Genomic DNA, 20,890 nt, shown 5'->3' on the forward strand with positions numbered 1-20,890 from the left:
ATTATATATGTCTGAAATAGGTTGGTTCTTCAAATTACTTAAATGAACACAACTAAGCTTTATTAGTATGTAATTCATGTCATGATAACTTGAATTCGTTGGGCCAAATTGTTTCTTTCTTATCATAGGCACATAATCTACTCTACATTATTGTACTATATATTTTGTTTTATTTGCTGTAAAATGTATGAAGTTAGTTTATTGGTGCGCCGAGTGGTCCAGCGGTCTAAGGCGCTGCCACTATGAGCAGGTGGTCGCAGGTTCGAACCCCAGCTCATGCAGCTTTGCCATCAAGCTGCTGGCGTCAGAGGGAGCAAAAATTGGCCCTGTTCTCTCTGGGTGGGTAGATGGCGCTCTCTCCCCACATCACTCCTAGGGTGATGTCTGCAGCACAGGGTGTCTGTGAGCTGATGTATCAGAACCGAGCCGCTGTGCTTTCCTCCAAGTGCGCTGTGCTGCCCGGCAATGCTGCATCAGCAGCAGCTCGAAAAGAAGCGGTGGCTGGCTTCACATGTATCGGAGGAAGCATGTGCTAGTCTTCACCCTCCTGGTGTGTTGTGGCATTACTAGTGATGAGGGGAGTCCTAATGAGTGGGTTGGGTAATTGGCCGTGTAAATTGGGGAGAAAAATGGGAAAAATTAGAAAAAAAAAAAAAAAATCTATAAAGTTAGTTTTTTGGTAATCAGTTAGAGATAACACTCTGTACCAAGGACCCAGATGAACAGTACTGCTCTGGGAGAGTGGAGGTGGAGTGTAAAAGAGTGCTACTGGATACAGCATCCTGGGAGGAACAGGTGAAGAGTACAATATCTGTTAGAAATTATCCGGAATTTGCAGAGATTGCTTTTCTACCCATTTCTGGATTTAACTATATCTTAACATTCATTATTTTATTTGCAGCTTCACAAGAAATGTTACAGACTTCTTAGAGATTACTAGATTGCATTGAGGTGCAGAAGAGGGCATTGTGAAGAGGCTGAGTGAAGATATATTTATTTCAGTGACTGTGTAAAGCATGGTCAGCACATCATCTCTCAAATGTGAAATCACCACAGGTCTAACACTTCTGCTGGTTGGTTGCAGCATTATGTGTAGCTCTGTCCATCCACACATGTTTAATGACATTAAAGACAGCCCCGTCCATTTTCCATCTCATTTTTCTCCTCTAAATTGTCTTTCCATCTCCAGTGTCTAATTCCAACAGTTTTATATGTGCTAATATTGACAGATGTATATATTTTTTATTTTCCCCCAGAAATCAGTTATTAAAACCTATTCTGCTGTGTTGTTAGAAGGCGAGTTATTGTAAGAAGCAAAGGGTTACACTTAGGAATTAAGTTAAACTAGACCATAATAGCTTTAGTTCATGTTTCTGCAATTGCATTAAGCAGTTTTTCTGCTTTGTTTCTTTGCAGGATGTGGTTTGTAGAGCAGATGTTCCTGGACCTCACACAAGTTATCCTGGATCAAACCCTATTTTCACAGTGACGTAACATTGAAGACAGCCTGGCATGGGCGGATGTACCAGGGTGGCATAGGGTGGCTGCCACCCTAAAAGACAACCTTGTCACCCCTGCTGCCACCCCAGTTGGCAGCAACGATTTAAAAGAAAAGTTATTATGGCCAATTTGACATTTAAGAGAGCGGAACTGTTGCCTGACTGCAGTGAACGGAGCACGAAATTAAGTCAGCCAAGAAACAGAGCCAAAAGCACAGAGGAGAGTGGGGAAGAGGTAGTATAAAGTATGTTTTTTAACCCTGGTCTCTGCATTAAAATTGTGTGTTTCCACCGGTTTTCCACTGATCAGCTAATAAACAATCCTTTACTGAGTTTACCTGTTAAAATCCATTAGCCCCCTACGGACCATAAATCAACCATTTTCCAGCAGTGTTTTTTTTTTTTTTTTTTTAACAGCAATTGTATACGTTTTGAGCAACTATACAGCAGCTTATTCAATAATGTGATAGTGTTTAAGCAAGTTTGAGAAATGTTTAAAATAGAGCTGGGCGATTAATCAATTTTATCGATTAATTTGAATTTACAGTTAAGGACGATGTGTTTTTATGAAAATCGATTTTCTCTGTTTAAATCTGTTTAGTATCTTGCTTACATACCTGGTTGGTCTGGGGGGATTTTATGTCAGTGTAGTTTAATCTGATTTATATATATATCTGGTATCCAAATACCTGGATGTTGTGGCAGGTATTTCATGTCAGTGTAGTTTAATCTGATTTATATATATCTGGTATCCAAATACCTGGATGTTGTGGCGGGTATTTCATGTTAGTGTAGTTTAATCTGATTCATATTTATCTGGTATCCAAATACCTGGTTGGTCTGGTGTGTATTTCATGTGCAGGATATGTATCTTATATCCTTTTCATGTTCATGCACTCTTTAGTGCTAATAACTTTATTCATATACCTCAATAGCCTGTGTTACTCTTTATACTGGTCCTGATATTCAGGGTACATTTACTCTGTTAGTTGTAAAATCTGTGTATTTTGTTTAAAACTGTGATTTTGTAGTAATCTATATTTATTTACTATGATTTTTCCCCAAATAAGTCAGAAATCTTGTTATTGTTGAATTTCTTTTGGGTTTTCATTGGCTGTAAGCTTCATAATCATCAACAATAAAATAAATAAATGCTTAAAATAGATCACTCTGTGTTTAATACATCTATATAATATATGAGTTTCACATTTTTAACCGAATTACTAAAATAAAGTAACTTTTCAAAGATATTACAATTTTTTGACTTGGCCCTGTACACTCTATAGCTAACTTAAAGTAATAATTTTTGTACACAGTACTTTTGATGTTTGATAGTGCACATGTAAAATGTTTAAAATAAAGTGTCTTTTTCTTTTAACTGGGTGAATAAAGTGACTTTATTTTTGCATAAGAGGTTCATTATCGTTGGTTAATATTTATATTGTCTAATATAGTAGAAAATAATGCAACATTCAATTTGAGACCACATTAGTCAAAATGTATTTTTTTTTTTTTTTTTGGATATACTTTCATTGTTTTATATAATTATTTTTTCATGCAATAACTCTTTACACTGGGACTACAGTTATCCTGAGTCAGAACATAGTTTGCCTCTGTGTCAGATGTATGGGATTTAATACAATCTGGATATAATGCATGAAAATTGTTAACAATAAAAGTATGTTTATGAGCATATAGTTTCTAAACTCAAATAGCAAATGTATTACATTCTGAAGTATACAAAAAGAGAACATTATATTGACCTAAATGTAGTTTCGTTGCGGAACATATTTTCCAGCTTTTTCTATCTAAAAAGGGCACAAAGTTCATTTACATTCTTTAGTCTCAGCAAGTGAGGGTTAGCATGTGCTGTGTCAAAGTAAATAGTTGAATTGGCAAACTGTAATTGATGGAAACTATAAAAGGTATTTTCTTTAAAAAAATAAACAACCTCAGGTGACAAAGTCTACAATAAAGTTATAACAACATACATTTTAAGGTGTTTTTTTTAACATAAAATGAAAAAGAAGTCTGATTAGAGTTGTTGGAAAACAGTGGTAGCAATGACATTTAAAAGCAGGGTCAGCGGATGAGTTAGTTGGTAGGGGCTGTCTTATATCTTGCACAAAGGGCAAAGGAGCTCCTCCTCTTCAGGTGAGTTTCTGACACATGAATGGTGGAACCACTTGTTGCATCAGTCACAGGCAATCTAAACAATCAAGCAATAATTAAAACAATTAATAGCATGTCAGATTTCAATTGTATGTTTTCTGACCTTATTTTTGCATTTAAAATCTGTGACAACCAAATAACTCAAAATATATACAGAAACCAAAATTATCTTCATTTGTACCCATTTAGAAGCAGTAGCAGTGTCCACAGAATCCTGTGTAGTGGCATCCCCACAGAGCCTGCAGACATCAGACAAATCTTCTGCAAAACAAAACATTTTTGCACACTTCAAATAGAAAGTTCTTACTAATTACTTGTAAGAGTAACATGACTCTACCTGATTCCTGTTGAAGTTTTACTGCAATCTCCTTTCTTGAGTTCTTTGACTGCATCTTCTGTGCTTGAAAAATGGAAATTCTGATCTTCCAGCATGCCTTCTGCAAACTAAAAACCATAAAGTGGTTAAGAAACCTATTTCTTTAAATTGGTATGGGGGGGGGGGGGGGGCATACTTATATTTTTAGATTAGCAAACAAACTTTAATATCAGACAAAGCTAACCTAAACAAAGACAAATAGTTTTTAAATTATGACCTGGATCAGTATAAAAAAAAGGTTACAAAGTAATTTCTGAGGGTTTGGGAATTTAGCAAACTACAGTAAATTATTCATAAATCAAACATGGAACAGTGGTGAACCATCAACAGAGTGACCAGTTGACACAACTTATTCCAAAAGGGCATGGACAATTCATCAACTTTTGCTTAAACATGCTAAATCTATGGTCATGGCAAAAATGTTGCTGTCCTTTCTCTTTGAAAACGTAAAAATCACACAACTAAACTCTTACCACACAATGAAAGACGTCATAGTTGCCCGCTTATGGCTCTCCAGAACAGTGTCAAGATCATATTGGTTTGACACAAATCCCGATAAGTGGGTATTGCTCATTGTGAGGAACGTAAACAAAATAATAATAACAAATAAATAAAATTGAAACGTGATGTAAAATATTATATATAAACTCTCTAATTCACATTCCAAAAACACTAACACCTGAAAGAGGCAATGATCAAAACCAAAGGCTTTGTATATCACCATGCAGATGGTAGTCATCGTGACTCAAACATGTGTTGGGGTTGTGTCGTGTTGTTATAGAAAGTTGTGACACTGATGTGAAACATCAGAAAATGTGGGTCTATAAAGTATTAAAAAGATTTAACTCTTACCCAAATCAACACAGCTTTGTTCGGCCATTAATGAAATGCTTAATTTTAGGGAAGAAATAAAAATGAATAGAAAACATATACACAATATTTTATAATAGATATAATATATTACAAAATAGTACACAAACATATTAACATCATATCAGTTAATACCGATGCATGTATTTGGATACCAGATATATATAAAACAGATTAAACTACACTAACATGAAATACCCGCCACAACATCCAGGTATTTGGATGCCAGATATATGTAAATCAGATTAAACTATACTAACATGAAATACCCGCAACAACATCCAGGTATTTGGATACCAGATATATATAAATCAGATTAAACTACACTGACATGAAATCCCCCCAGACCAACCAGGTATGTAAGCAAGATACTAAACAGATATGGTCACCTCAATCGAACTAAATTAGGTGTAATTTAAGATTCAGATGCCCCAACACTGCCGTACATTCAATAATATTGTTCAGCAAAGCTAAATTTGGGGCGTTTTGTAGCTTTACAGTGATAAATGAATGGAATTGAGCCTCAGATATTACACAGCAACATAAATAAACACTGTTCTTCCTAGATTTTAATAATTTTATTCGTTACGTGCCTTTTTTATTTCACAAACAATGTGTTTTAAAGCTTATACTGTACCTTTCTTGCTCCAGCGGTTTCTTTTTTCGGCAGCAGATTCACACCGGCCTTTTGAACTGTGCGGGTTCCTCTCTGCGCATGATCCTTGACCCTATTCAAGTCCCTCCCCTTACGACAACAGCCTTCCCACAACTCCGCCCCCAAAAATACGTCATGCACGAAACCCCTGGTTTTTAGTGAGAGCGACCCCGCGATTGAACAAGCCTTGCCTGCGGCGTTGACTCCCGCTCCTTACCTGCACCACGATGGTATTCCATCTCTATGTCTTCTGCGGCTGGCGTCCAACCTCGCACGACCTGCTGTTCTCGTCCTCACCTACTCCTCCACCGCCGCTGCTGCTGGCTGCTTTCCTTGATTACGGTGCGTCTTTCCCCAACCGCCGCGGCTGGTGTCTGCCCTCCTGGCTCCTCAGCCCGCCCTGGCCACGTCCGAAAGGTTCCCTCTGGTCTTCTTTCTCTCTCTCACCTCTGCCGCTCCCGGCGCCCTCGCCGTTACTGCTGCCACTCCCGGCGCCCTTGTCGTTACTGCTGCCGCTCCCGGCGCCCACTCCATCGCCCCCTGTCTTCCCACTCCATCTTCCCACTCCATCACCCCCTGTCTTCCCACTCCACCCACCACACCCCCATTCCCCCCCCCCCCCCCCCCTGTTACGCGACGTGCATCAGCGGCTGCTTTTTGGGGCTTTTAAACTACATGTACACCATGTGCATCATTCCACAAAGTCGTTCAACACCATCTTTCCACTTCAACTGCTTTCTGACTCCTAGGATCTCACCCTCTATGCTGTTATTCCAGTACACTTCCATACTTGAATAGGCTGGCAGCACCTTCAAACTCTTTAATGAATTAATTCCCTACCTTTCTTTCCTTTGACCTCCACACTGCTTTCCTCCATCAGCTTATCCACTGGCTTTTCTCACTTTCAACACTCAAGTTCCCAAGCCTGTCACAGTCAGACCTCTTCTTAAATCCTTGCAGTGGTCGAAAGTTGTGAATTAACTTTTGGGGCTTCGGCTTCAAGCTTTACAGCAAAGCTGCCCCGAACTCCACCCCAATACTCTGAGTTCGCTCTGCTTCTTTTATTCTTCTCTGCTCAGCCAAGGGCGTGGGTCAATACTAGCAAAGTGGAGTTATGTATCCATAACTAAGTTTTGGGAGTTGATCCACGCCCTCACTCCTCCCACTTCCTTCCCTATTTAAACCGTCATTTCCTCTCTACCTGCTCGTTGAACAACCTCGCACCCACCTCCTCCCCATCTTCCTCCTTCTTTAATTTTATTCTCTTCTCATGTTTCTCTTCACGAGAGGGGGGGCTTCGGCTTCGGCTTTACAGCGAAGCTGCCCCGAACTCCACCCCAATACTCTGAGTTCGCTCCCCCTCTTTTATTCTTCTCTGCCCAGTCAATTGCGTGGGTCAATACTAGCAAACGGTCAGTTATCACCTAATATATTTAAATAATATTACAGATTTGATTTATTATTATTGTTATGTATTGGGATGCCAATTTTGTTATATACTTACATTTTATCCACTCTTTTAAAAAACTCAGTAGCGTTTTTTTAATTTTGTCTACTGAAAGCACCTCTTATGATAGTGTACTTTTATTCAAAGATTGTAACTTTACGTTTTATAGAGATTTTTGACAGCAGTTAATATAAACATTGGACGCGCTTTCAAATTAAAACCAAACTGACGACCTAAACGAATAAAAGCTCTCGTATAAACACAGACATACTATGTACTGAACAATTCTTTATTCAGCGAGAGGCTGTATCGCAAAAAAACCTGATATATCCACACATTTTAGTCACTGGGTTAAGCAACATTACTGCTGAATAGAAACATTTTATTAATCACTAAAAGGTGATTATACTTAAGCAGAAAGTTTAATATTTTTGTGCTGCAAATACATTTTTATACTTTTTAAAACTCTTTAATCAGATGAAGCTGATTTGTGTGTCTCTCTCTGCTGTTTAACGTACTGATTGAGGTTGGGTATGATCACTCTCTCTACCTCTGATTTTGAAGTTTTCAGTTCATTTAAGGTGTTCTGTAGTTGAATGATCGTTTCTCTCATCTTACAAATGAACTTTCCTGCTTTTGACTCCAGTTCCTCCTCCCATACTGGGAGTTGCCTCTTCAGTTTATCAAAATCTCTGATTGTTTTTGTAACCCAGGTTTAGAACATGTAAAGTAGATGTAAATTCATAAATTATAATTTGTTAAAATATAAATAAATAAATAAATTACATTATAAACAGAGTAATGAGACTAAATAAAACTAAATAAATAAATAGGTTAGAACATAAATCTAATTAATTTGAAGCATCTAATAATTAAAAGGTTATTTAATTTGGGAAAATAAACATAACAAGGATTATTATTAATTATTCTTAACAATAATTAAATAAAAACTATATTAAAACTATTATTAAAAGTCAGTGGCGATTCCAGGAACGCCCACTGCGCAAAAATCTAGCCAATAAAGGCAAATTAGAAGCTCACTGCGCAAAGCTTAGCCAATGATAAGTAATAATAATAATAATAATACATTTTATTTGTAACGCACTTTACATTTAAAACAAATCTCAAAGTGCTACATCGCAGAAGCATCACTATAGGAACGTCACTCTAAACCTAAAAACAAAGATTTGTGTTTGCAGAACGTACAGACCGCGATGAAGTCAGTGGAGTGAGAAGTTCTTTAAGGTAAGCCGGAGCGTTACCGTAGATGCACTGGTGGGTGAGGAGGGAAACCTTGTACTCAATCCTAGCAGAGATGGGGAGCCAATGAAGAGAACGGAGGATGGGTGTAATATGTTCATATTTTCGCACTCTCATCAGGATCCGAGCAGCGCTGTTCTGAACATACTGTAGCATCTGGAGACTCTTGCCAGGAATCCCAAGGAGAAGTGCATTGCAGTAGTCAAGTCTAGAGGAGATGAATGCGTGGACCAGTTTTTCTGCATCAGATATGGTCAGAGTACGGCGAAGTTTGGAAATGTTTCTGAGGTGGTGAAAGGAGATCTTGCACAGGTGTTTAATATGAGTCTCAAAGGTGAGGTGTGTGTCAAACCTCACGCCAAGATTGGTAACTGATGAGGAGAGTGGAATGTTGTGGCCAGAGAATGTGATACTGGTTATTGGGGTTGATAGAGTCTGCGTAGGAGTTCCAATCAAAATTGCCTCTGTTTTTGCACTATTTAACTGAAGAAAGTTTTGCTTCATCCACACCTGTATATCTTCAACACAGGCGGCAAGTCGCGCTACTGATGATGATGGAGAGGCTGCAGAGGAGTGTGTATCCATTTTGAGATGGAGTTGGAGATGAGATGGAGTCCACAGGTCACAGTGTGTGTCAGAGATCTTGCCTTTCCAAATGTCAGATATTCTGTCCTGTCAGTCAAATACGACTGAAACCAGTTAAAGGCAGTGTCTGTGAGTCCAATGGTATGTTGAAGCCGGTTGAGAAGAATGCCATGATCGACAGTGTCAAATGCTGCAGACAAATCCAGGAGAATGAGGAGGGAAGGTGTGCCAGTGTCTGCTGCCATCAGGAGGTCATTTGTAACCTTAAACAAGGCTGTTTCTGTGCTGTGAGTAGTACGGAAACCAGACTTAAGTTTTTCAAAAAGGTTGTTATGTTTAAGATGATCCTGAAGATGATTTGCAACGACTTTTTCCAGTACTTTAGAGAGAAATGGAAGGTTGGAGATGGGTCTGTAGTTTGCAAAAATGTCAGGATCAAGAGATGTTTTTTTGAGAATTGGTCTGATTATAGCAGCCTTTAGAGGAGTTGGAACATGCCCAGCCTGAAGAGAGTGGTTTATTACTGTAGTGATCAGAGGACTTATGGCAGAGATGTTACCTTTCACCAGTGAAGTGGGGAAGGGGTCCAGGGCACAGGTGGATGGTCTCATTTTCCTGATAATGCCTTCCACTTCCTGCTGTGAGACCACTGAAAAACAGTTGAGGGGCTGGGAGACCTCAGGCTGTGAGTTTGTATTCTGCATGGGTAGGGTGGAGGAGGTTGAGAGTGTAGAACGGATTGAAGAAATTTTTGTTCTGAAGAATGTAATGAAAGTATTGCAATGTTCTTCAGTACTTTCAGTGGGTGAGAGGGCTTTTGATTTTAAGAGAATGTTCACCGTTGAAAATAACTGCTTGGAATTTCCCAGACTGTTTGTGATGATGTTTCCATAAAACTGTGACCGTGCTTTTGTAATGGACTTCGAGTAGAGTTTTTGGTGTTGCCGATACGCTGCCTTGTGAACAGTGAGGCCCGAAGCTTTGTAACGCCGCTCAAGGGCACGGCCAGCTGCCTTCATCTTCCTTAGCTCATCTGTGAACCAGGGAGCTGAACGAGAGAAGGTAACCATTCTGGTTTTAACAGGAGCATAAACATCCAAAATGGTACTCAGAGTTTTATTGTATAAATCCACTGCGTCATTGGCCGATGGCAAGTCTGTATGTAGACGATGCTCCAAATCGACTGTCATGGCCTCTGGATTAATTTTTTTCAAATTTCTGAAGCACATTTGACGTTTTGGCTTCATGAATGAGGACAGAATTGGCAAATTCATAGAGATCACTTTATGATCAGATACACCTAAATCAAACACAGAAATATTACTAACAGAGGCAGAGTTAGTAATGACTAAATCAAGAGTGTGCCCTCTTGTGTGTGTGGGGACATCAACATGTTGCTTTAGACTGAAGCAGTCCAGCAGTTGGTGAAATTCAGCTGCAAAGCGACATGAAGGAGTGTTAACATGAATGTTGATATCTCCAAGTATGATGATTTTGGAAGAGGCTGTGCAAAATGATGAGAGGAGATTGTACATCTCAGGCATGAAAGATGGGTTTGGTTTGGGAGGCCGATAGATAAGGAGAACTGTCACAGGAGATGGCAATTTACATCTAAATGCCAAGCATTCACAAGATGAAAGCTCAGGTAGAGGCAGAGAGGACAAGTTCAGATCACTGCGGTAGACGGTAGCCAGGCCACCACCACGTCCTGTGCTGCGGGCTTTCTGAAGATAACAGTAGCCGGATGGACACGTCTCATTTAATACAGAAAATGTCTCTGGTTGATGCCATGTTTCTGTAAGGCACATTATATCCAGATCCTTGTCCAGAATGTGGTCATGTATGAGGCAGGATTTATTTGTTAATGACTGTGTATTAAACAGTTCAATTTTGATATTTGCCGAAACACTGAGCCTTTGTATAGGCTGAAGTACACTGAGATCCACTCCACGTTTTCAATCCTGCTCAGCGGGTGGCGTTGCCATGGGAACCCTAACGCTACTAATCCAAGAAGCAGTAGTGCTCTGATGACGCGTTTGTGGTGCGACAGTGCGAGCAGCTGACCAGAGAGAAGGAATGGCGTTCCCGGTGGTGGAGTAAACAAACGTTCTCTGCAGGCTTCTATGTACATAGCGAGGTCGGCGAAGGAGTCCAAGTTGTTTAATAACTGATATACATGATGGAGCAGTGAAATTGTTGAATTTCATCAGTTGGCTGACCGAATATTTCAACATTATGGAGAGTATAACCTGTCGTTGGACACAGCTAGCCGTGGACGCGTTGATCCGGGAGAATACACATCCAACTAGGGTTACCAACCGTCCCTTAAAAACTGTATTCGTCCCGTATTTGGGCAGTAAAATACGCGTTACGTATTGAATTGATGCGGGACGCGATTTGTCCCGTATTTTTGAGGTGAGTCATTAAGGCTGGTGATTTGTTTCAGAAACACCGCTGCGGCGCTGCCCCTCCTCCGCTGGAGAACAGCCACTCCTTCTAAACAGAGGCTGCGACTCTCATTGGTCATGACACGGAGACTCACAACCAATCAGAAGTGCAGCCTCTGTTCAGGAGTGGCTGTTCTCTGAGCGGAGGGGGGGCAGCGCGGTGGCGCGTCTAAATCACTCCCTCCCTATCACAGAAACAGTGCACTATTTACCACCGGTTAACACACAATATAGTGCACTATTCCTGTGATTTAGAACGTAGAGACCAGTGCTCACGTACAGCGTTTAACAGCACGCAGCAGGAGAGAGACCAGAGGCTGAGGAGAATACATGGAGGGGAGAATACAGGGAGAGGAGGATACAGGGAGAGGAGGATACAGGGAGAGGAGAGTACAGAGAGAGGAGAATACAAGGAGAGGAGGATACAGGGAGAGGAGAATACAGGGAGAGGAGGATACAGGGAGAGGAGAATACAGGGAGAGGAGAATACAGGGAGAGGAGGATACAGGGAGAGGAGAATACAGGGAGAGGAGAATACAGGGAGAGGAGGATACAGGGAGAGGAGGATACAGGGAGAGGAGAATACAGGGAGAGGAGAATACAGGGAGAGGAGGATACAGGGAGAGGAGGATACAGGGAGAGGAGAATACAGGGAGAGGAGAATGCAGGGAGAGGAGAATACAGGGAGAAGGGAGCAGTGTCCAGGTTCCCTGTGCGATATTCGTCTCCAGAAGCTGATATGGTATAAAAAAGCTCATTTGAAAGCATGTATTATCCGTGAATTGCACAATTTAATTTCTTACATTAAAAATATTTCTGTTATGAACAACATATTTCTGAACGAAACATACAGTACTGTGCAAAAGTTTTAGGCACCTGTGGGGATTTCAGTAAAGAAAAAGCTTCTTATCTGTGAAGTAAGTGATTATTAGCTCTTATAACTACAAAAAGCAGAGCTTTTACAGCCCTGTTTTCCTGTTTTTAAAAAACATCTCCTAATCTCTCCTCGTTTGAGTTTATTAGAGTTATTTATCATCATATCAACACCTAGGTAATTTGGTAAATCAGGTGAGCTGCTGACGGAACTGAACATAATATACACATGCTGGCTGAGGAGCATCCAGGAGAAAATCTGGAATCTCTACACTTTGTTCTTCAGCTCGGATCACAAGATACAACATACTTAGTTAAAAATGTGAATTCCTTGTCATGTTTTACTGTATTTATGTTTATGTGCATCTGTTCAAAATTGTGATTTAGACACTGAAGGTACTGTTTTGTATAAACAGGCCAGTTTTCTATGGGATGAGACCATAGACTGTACATAAAGATGGACGTCGTTTCGCCGTACCATTCATTCAATGAAAATGAAGCCAAAATCTTCCGCCATTTTGGCGATTCTGGGACCAGAGTCTGCGCAGTAGAGACCAGAGGAGGGAGAAAGACTGTGGAGAGCAGCCTACTCATTTAAATAACTCCGCCCCTGAGGGCTGCCTCGGTCACAGACTGCAGAGCGGAGCTGACGGTCTGTTATTGGTCCGGCAGATAACCAGCCCTTTTACAAAAACCACACCTTTTTAGAATAGAGCTGAATAACGTTTTAAAAAACGAACTCTGTGAGAATATAAAAATTTGACAATATAAGCAGAGGTTACACTAGCTGCTGCATTTAAATAATGGAGGTAGAATTACAGCATATTAGAAAAAAACGTGATTAAAAGTTGTCTGTTTTGCCATTGAAACCTATGGGGGTGGGTGGGGTTACACAGCTTTCTGCAGCCGAACAGCAGGGGGCGCCCGACCTGTGGTGGCTTCACTTTTGAGAGACGATGCTCTGTCCAGCTATATACAGTCTATGGATGAGACTGACTGCTAAGGACATTCTGCCCAGTCACATGTACACCTGTTGCCTGGGAAAACAAGATTGCGAGCCACAGCCCACGAGGACAACTTAACTGAGCTTGAGTATTTTTTTTATTTTTTCCCCCAGGACTATTTTTTCTCTTTGAAAGGGTAACTCTTTAAAGTACCAAAGGACAGAGTTCTGATTGACAGTTGAACATTTCTCTAAAGAAAAAAAGGACAGCTTTTCTCCATTTCTCCATTTTTGTTTTAATCTGAAAAAACAACAACACATTCTCATTGGGGAAAATTATTTGAAACACACCAAGTAACAGTTATTGTAACTGGAATTCTTTTGTTCATTCCAAGGTTAAGAGTTTGCACTACCTGTTTAATTGTTTTGGGTTTCTAATTCAACTTTTGATTGTTTTGGTTGAAATTTTGTTCATATGGTGAGGATTTTGTGTTAAAAGGATACTACTCTGGGATTTACTATGTCAAAAGGTCACTAAGATAAAATTCTAAACCTAAAACTAAACTATATTTGAAGTTTCATACACTTTACCAAATAATAAATAGGAGCTAAACTACCTCAAATACTAAAATTAAACCCTTAAATAATAATACTATTTTATATATATATATATATATATATATATATATATATATATATACTGGTGAATTATAACAACACTTACAACCCTATAACAAGCCTAAACCAAAATCCTAAAACCTTTCAAATCATAATACTTACCTCAATACTCACCTGTATCCTTAAAGTTGTGACCATACTTACCTCAGGACTGAGTAACACCTGAAATAAGAAATAACAAACATTAGCACTGAGTGATAAGGGACACTTATATAATATAATATAAAAAGAGATCTCTAATGTACTTACTTATTTAAGCTTCTACTGGTTGTGTATTTTATTTATGTTTTTCTGAACATTTCACTTGAACCATTATTTTTTTCTTGATTTATTTCTTTTTTTTATATGGTGAAGTAAATACTAATTTTGTCAATACAGTCACTACCTTTTCCATACACACGGTCTTGTGTCTCTCCTTTCAACTGCTCCTAGAGCGAACCTAACTGGTCCAAAGTTCTTTTTTTTTGTTTCTATTCAAGTAGTTTCTAAATTTTACAGATTGGGTTCTGGTAATCAAGCTATTAGCATAGTGTAGCTTCCTTACAGGAAGCTAGGTGTTACATTTTCTCATCCTCAAAGATATTGATAAAACCAAGCATACTTAGCAGAACTTCAACAAATAATCCTGCGTCTGTCTGGTCATCGAAAGTATATGTTCCCTGTTTTAACAGTCTACGGAGATCCTCTGGTGTAAACAGCTTAGCTAGCTCTGACAGATCTTATGCGCTCTTTCTGAGATGTTTTATTCCACATTTTACCGAGCAAGACTGCTCATCATTCTGATACTGCAAGATTTTCTCAACATCACTACAGATGTTCTTCAGGCGGTTTGTGACTCTATCAGTTGTTGTGTTGAATTTTTTCAGAGCGTTCTCCACCTCATCCACAGCTTTTTTCTCTTGCTTTTGTTTGTTTTTGTTACCAATGATTCTTGTTGTCCCACCACCAACAGCAGCACCCAAAACCAGAAAGGAAAGACCACCAGTGAAAGGAGCCAAAACAAGAGCAGCTCCAAGACCTGCTGCTCCGACTGCTCCCCCTGCTCTACTCATCTGGGTTGCTTTTGCATATTTATTTAAAAATTCATCAGAGCTCTTTTCCAGATCTTTGATGTTGGAGTTCAGGCTAATGTTTTTCATAATGTTTTATGAAGCGATTACTGTTCTTCAGAAGTTTACTGGAGAATGCTCTATCATCGACACAGACACAAAAATACATGGAAGACAATTCATATTAAATAGAAAATGTAAACAGTTTCATATTGAACTGAACAAAGTAGATAATTTATCTGTTACACTGACCTCTCCTCAGCAGAGAAATCTGGGACTCCTTTCATGCTGTCATCACTGCTAAAACCCTCTGTCTGGGGTCCCTTTGCTGCCATGATACAGTTTGGCTGGAAAGTCTTCGGTACAAAGTTCTCCAATATTTATCCCAAGTTAATGCTGTGTGTCCATCATCTATCTCTCATAAGTAACTGGTGGTTTAACTGAAGGAGAGACAGGTTTTACAGCAATGTTTAATTTATTGTTATGAATTTCCATTTCATTTCAAACAGTTATTAAAAAGCACTAACAGCAAATAAGAGCTGGTTTAAAAAAAGAGTAAAATGTGTCCAAAATAACAATTATTAAATAAATAATAAATAAATAAAGTAATAAGTAATAAATAAAAATAAATAAATAAAAATTATAACTTGGTTTCATGTTATGTTAACTATGGAGTGTAATGGGTAATATGACATGAGTTAGTTGAACGCGTAACTGAGGATTTGTGGGTCAGAACTAACCACTATTATTGTATTGTTCTATAATTACAGACCGTATTTTTATTATAGTCTTAGTATACGTTATTTTATATATATTTTTAGAGAACTTAAAAATACAAAGAGATTTTATAGAATATCTAATACAAAACATTTTCTTTTATTCAAGGTTAGTGGTTGGGTGAATGCATTTATTATTGGAAAATTGTGTTAGCCCTTTTTAAATCGTAACAACAGCAAGTACCCAAATTACCCTGATCAAAGTTTACATTCCCTGGAAGTTTTACCATGATGTTAATACAATACTTGACACACACATGTTTAATAATAAATAAATACTACTATAGGCAACTATCTTCACCTGTGTAGACCATCACAAAATTTAGCCACATCTGGCAGGAAAATTGTTCAGGGTGTAAATAAAACAAGTCAGCTAATCTACAGGACTCAAGATGCACAGTTAGGAGGTACTTGGACTTCATGTTCAAGTTGCCAGAAGAAAGTCTTATAATATACCAGACAACACAGAGACAAGCCTCAACATTTTGATGAGACCAAAACTGAACTTTCTGTCACAACCATAAACATTACATTTGTAGAGGAGTCAGCAAGGCCTATGATCAAAAGTGCTCCATCCCTACTATAAAACTGCCATGTTTAGGAGATGTCTGAGCTACACAGGTACAGGGAACTTGGTCAAAACTGATAGCAGGATGAATGCAGCATTTTATCAGAAAATACAGGAGGGAGTTTTGGATGTTCAAACATGACAATAATCCAAAACACAACTGGCTGCATTAGAAAAAATGAAAAAGGTTCTGGACTTGGTTCAGTCTCAGCCTCCTGACCTCAGTGTCATTGGGCCACTTTGGGGAGATCTCAATCTGTTGACAATTGTTTAATAATATTCTCTAAAAAATGTTCAAAAAACATCACAAATTCTGCCAGGCTATGTAAACTTATGAGCATTTAAAAAAACTCCTGCCATTAAAGTGCCTTTAAATATACCATGGCAACAGACATGTATACAAATGTTTTTCGGTACAGAAGGGTGGGGCAGATTCTATTCTTCACTATATTGAACAAAGAAAAGGTTCACAAAAGGTTTCACTGAGCAGTAAACTAAACTGTATGCTGAATACTGTAAACAATAATTACAAATCGCATCATACAGTCTCTAAATTCACTGTAAATAATCTACAGCACTGATCTTCTAACATCAGCTGTCGCCATTTTATTTACCCTGGGCTTCAGAGAAACAGCAGACACACTAACATAACCTGAAAATAAACCTGTACAACTAACATACAATAACGATCTATCAGATTTAATCTTTACTGATTTTACTCTCAGGTAATAAAAGCAGAAAATGCGTGTTTAGATCTGTATGTTCAGTCTTTATTTTACTTTCAGTTTTGGAGAATCTTTATTTTGAAGTGATACTCTGAGTGTCCAGCGGGGGGCGCCACTGAGACCCTCACCGTCTGTTTAGTTCAATTCATTCTCATTTACTCTTAATAAAGTTCTACACAGCTTTAACTGCACCTTCTACACTTTCTACAGCCTCTCTCCTACTGGCGATGGCGTCAGAATTACAGTAAATTCCAGCAAATACAGTAAAACTATAAAGAAATATTACAAATTGCAGTGCTGTCACATGTAGTCATAGGTGCAGTAGTAGTTCAAAAATTTGATTAAAAAGTTATATATATAGATATAGATGTATTACACACAGAGTGATCTATTTTATATTTTTCAAAAACCAGTGTCTCAGAAAATTGGAATATTATATAAGACCAATTGGTACTTTTGGCAGTGTGGGCAGTGTGCCATGTCCTGCTGGAAAATGAAATCCGCATCTCCATAAAAGTTGTAAGATTTTCTGGGAAAACACTGCACTGACTTTGGTATAACTATGATTGTTTGGATAGACATGTTATCTGCTGGTTCTAAATTTCATTCTGCAAACAGATTAGAGACGATATTCACCATGTTGTGTCAAAAAACATGCCATGTTTCCTGTTTAGTCTTAGCGCACTCAAGGCACTGAGCTGTAAAGGAGGTGTACGCTACAAAACTACATGTATGTTCAGTTTGGTCGTTAGTTGCGAGTGGATGTGACAAATCTGTTCTTTGGGCTAAAAGAGACTGTGGAGAACAAAGTGCAATGATGTTTTGACAGAAAGTTTTAGAAAAAGTAATGTGAATGTACTCAGGATGAAGGGAAGTCCAGAAGTTGTAAATCTATGGGAATGATTTGGAAGTTCAGGAGTGTATTGTGACTGATGAACCTGGAACAAACAAATTAGTGTTATGGGAGGAATTTCACAAATTTCAGTCAGTGAGCAAGCAAGATCAAGAGCAGTGTGTTCACAGAACTGTCAACACACAAAAGTAATGGACTTTATTTAACAACCCAAAGCACTAACATTGGGCAGGTGGAAAAATTTGAAACTGAGCAGTCAGTTGAGGTGTTACTAGATCCACTGCAGATGGTTGACAGAAAGTCTTGATTTTGACGGACATATTTGTTACAGTTTACAAGTTTACAGTTGCTGTTCCCAACCATGACTAGTAGCTAAATGTTTGGTGAAGATCTGGATTCAACCGAATGTGGTTGCTCAAATTTACTTTGAGGCTGAGGTGGTTTGATTATTGTAGTGTAAATTGTACTGCATTTGTAAGAGCCAGACCACTTCATATCCCCCCAAGGAAACAGGCAGACACTTCATGATTTACACTCTTCCATCCAAGAAGAAAAGGAAGTGGGTGGAATACTTACTTGAGGTTATTTTGTTTATAATGCAGCAGAGCATCAAAATACAGGGTTGTCACCTTATTTTCTTTTTTTTTTTAACACGGCCCTTGCTTGCATTGTGATACTATGTGGGGAGATGAGGAGGAAGGATTGGATGGAAACATGTAGAATTGGATCCAGTAACATCGGGAGTGTTTACAGGTGGCCTACTAGTATGCAGGTGTCCCTACAAAAGATGCAGAGTTGTAATCAGGGCAGCTTTTGTATGTGCGCAAGCAGCAGGGTACTATTTGACATAAGATCCAAGATTTTCATCTTCCATTACCTCATCATGCAGTTTATTGTTTAAGCCCCAACAAGCCACTTTGGTGAATGGTTGGGTGAATGGAACCATTCTTTTTGAGCTGACTTGGAGAGCAGACATGATGCTGTAGTAGTTCCCTGTACGCCAATGCAATGGGAAGTAGTGTGATTTCTTGTTTAATGCATTTTATTGTTTAAAATAGAAAATAAATGCTATAAAAATGTATAATTTTAGGAATGCTTAGTTGCCTAGCTCTATGGGAAGAAGTATGCTTGAGTTTAAAACACAAAGGCAATTTTATGTTCTTTGATGAAGTATGTGTTGTGGCCCAATTACTGATGATTGTATAGTTTATTACGGATGAGGGTAAGTGTGTCTTTTGTTGTTTGTCTGTTTTAATTGATCTTTTATGTGTATTGTGGGAATGTTGAAATAATGTGAGTTTGTTGTGTATTGCAGGGGTATGCAAAAGTATATGCCACTGCTTTAGGCCCTTCTATTTATTCTTGTTGGTGAATCCATTTGAAACATTTATCCACTTTATTTTCTGACCTAAACTTGATCTGCCTCTTTTATACATGATCTTTTTTAAAAGAATGTTCTACTGTGTCTAAATAAAGTTGTTAAAGTTTGGCATAATGCTCTTTTCAAACTAGCCAAGGCCTCACAACAGCAATGCTATATAGTGAACAGAGAATGAATTATTGAGTGCATCATTCCAAACCCATGATACCAAAGTTTGAAATAGAATAGTGAACAGATACTGATAGTTTCATATTGCCTAATGTTCATTTAAGTTCACCAAAACAATACACTTTGAAAGTTCTTTTAAATACCATTCCAACTTTAAAATTGAAGAAGATGGGTGATTCCCTGAATCAGGTGCCCTTATTTCAAATATTTTGAATCAATGGAAGGCACCAAATGAGTCTTCATTTAACCACAAAGTGGCTTTGCATATAAAAAAAATATATATATATATTTTAATGTTTTGTAAAAGTAGACAGCAAACATATTTACATGTCCCTAGTGACCATCATTACATTTTCAGTGAACATCAGACAAATAAAAATTGCAATTAATCCAGAATTGTTGCTACTAATGTAACCATGTTTGGCTGTTTTAACCTAACACATATTATTCTCAAAAGATATAGTGCATGTTTCCAAACACATTCCCTTTTTGTTTTAGCCCTTTCGCAACATTCAATTTACCCTCTACAAAAATAATAGATCTGTTTCTGCAAATAATAGCAAATTGATATTGTCAGGTTCATCAGTTCAAAACTGTTATATAAATGAATGATCGTAAAATTTGTTGGATTAAAACAATAACCCACAATTAAACCCAGTTATTAATTTCAACCCAGAGTTTTTATTGTATATTTTAAAAATAAAAAGAAATCTCAAGTAAATGTTTGCTGAAATGTATGTATGATTTACAGGACAGTCAGAGAAAAATATAAAAGTCTAATAAAATCTTGGAGTGCATAATTCTGGACAAAATAAGATAAAAACTGGAAAAGGTTCCCACCAACTGCTTGACAGTAAAACTGTTTTTAGTATTTTCTAATTAAAACTTTTACAAGGAAAAAGTAATCATAAAAAAGTAATCATAACATCTCATTATTATGGTTTTACAACAAATATTAATGCTAGTAGTAGTTAAGTTTTGTTTTGGGTTTTGTGGTCCTTTTAGTTTTTTTGGGTTACATTTAAGTAGTTTATTTTCTTTTTTTTCATTGGTTTCAGTAACTTTTGGGATTGTTTTAGGTGTGTGTGTGTGTGTGTTTTTTTTTTATTACTACCTTTCTTTATTTGGCACTATTTTTGAAGTTACCAAAGAAAGGATCCAAGCTTGTCCTCCCTACTATTGTTTGTTTGGTGTGGTGTGCAGTGTAGTGTTGCGAAGCTGTGTGGGTTTGTGGATCCTTATTTTGCTTTATTCTATCTGAAACTGGTGTTCATGTGCTAGAGCCCAGGAATTGTCATTGTCAACCAATTCAGTGAAGAGATTCGTTGTTTTTATTTATTGTTGTGTTCTGATGTTTGTGAATAAAAGTGTTTTTGATATCAAACTATGCCTCTATAGACTGTTTTAGTACAGTCGGGATCTGTGTAGTCAATATATGAGTGCATGGGTAAAAATGGCGAACTAATAGAAGCCACCACTCGTTATCGCCATAAATATCATAATATCTGGCTGTGTTTATGAATAATAATAGGCTCAATATGTACACATAATATGCCATATATTGA

General features: G+C 38.1%; 2 long non-coding RNA genes across 2 annotated transcripts; one reads left to right on the forward strand and one right to left on the reverse strand.

Moving 5' to 3' along the window:
- The first annotated feature begins 708 nt into the window (after positions 1-708).
- LOC125799346 (uncharacterized) lies at positions 709-2,664 on the forward strand. Its single transcript, XR_007438260.1, has 2 exons — positions 709-795; positions 902-2,664. It is a non-coding gene; the product is annotated as an uncharacterized LOC125799346 (long non-coding RNA).
- Positions 2,665-2,878: 214 nt separating this feature from the next.
- LOC125799348 (uncharacterized) lies at positions 2,879-3,935 on the reverse strand. The gene is made up of 2 exons (XR_007438262.1): positions 3,853-3,935; positions 2,879-3,708 (listed from the first exon to the last, which is right to left on the reverse strand). It is a non-coding gene; the product is annotated as an uncharacterized LOC125799348 (long non-coding RNA).
- Between the last annotated feature and the right edge of the window lie 16,955 nt (positions 3,936-20,890).

Source organism: Astyanax mexicanus, chromosome 3 (assembly GCF_023375975.1).
Source record: "Astyanax mexicanus isolate ESR-SI-001 chromosome 3, AstMex3_surface, whole genome shotgun sequence".
Lineage (NCBI taxonomy): Eukaryota > Metazoa > Chordata > Actinopteri > Characiformes > Acestrorhamphidae > Astyanax > Astyanax mexicanus.